The sequence below is a fragment of the Festucalex cinctus genome, chromosome 2 (genome assembly GCF_051991245.1).
Source record: "Festucalex cinctus isolate MCC-2025b chromosome 2, RoL_Fcin_1.0, whole genome shotgun sequence".
Taxonomy (NCBI): Eukaryota; Metazoa; Chordata; class Actinopteri; order Syngnathiformes; family Syngnathidae; genus Festucalex; species Festucalex cinctus.
Genome location: NC_135412.1, coordinates 16224442 through 16225300, shown reverse-complemented (window position 1 = coordinate 16225300; position 859 = coordinate 16224442).

Sequence of the window (859 nt, the reverse complement as noted above, 5' to 3'; positions counted from 1 at the left end):
CATGTTTTTGTTTGAGTCTTTGTTGGTCCATTGTTGAGTCCACGTATTGTTGTTTCCATGGCTTGCCAATTCCTCGTCATGCTATTTGAGTTTCCTTGGATTTAGGACTTTTGTTGTTTCCTTCTCTGCACCTTGTGCGCCACCTTATTTTTGTATGAGTAAGCGCTATATAAATAAAGATGACTTAACTTGACTTGGAAATTACCTCTGTCTCCTCGCTCTGCCTCCTCTCACTTGGGTCCGCTACCTCCTCAAAACCTAGACAATTAATAATTAAAAAAATAAAATAAAATTCAACTAAAAAAAAAAAAAAATCAGCAAAAACACTGATAAACATTCAATACGTCTTAGCAATGACAAACGTATGGGTAAAATATATTTTTGTATTTCGCTACACAAGTTGCTATATGTTAGCTAGTAGCATTTTCTGTAATCATCTTTCCAAAGACAGTCTTTTGAAAATAGACCCTTCCAGCTGACATCACCACTTAGCTCCCGCTGCTCAAACATCCCATAACAAATATCTTAGCTTGCTAGCTGCTAACAAACAGACCACACGTTTACTACACATTCCTCATCAGAAATCAAGCCCGAGTTTAAGTGTTAATCGTGATAATCGTGTTAAATTAACTTTTTTTTCAACAGTACTTGAATACTTGTGCAAAAAAAGTATGAATGATTGTTTCACTAAAGATAATATGGCTCATTCATCATGTCTGCCTCAAATTTACAAGCAGAGCTTAATGTTATGAACAACTGTATATGAAAAAGAGAAAAACTACCTGATATAAAATGATCTGAGCAAATCCTTGTACTTTTTGTGGGTGCAAAGCAGTTGCGTCGTTGTTTCGCTCGCAGT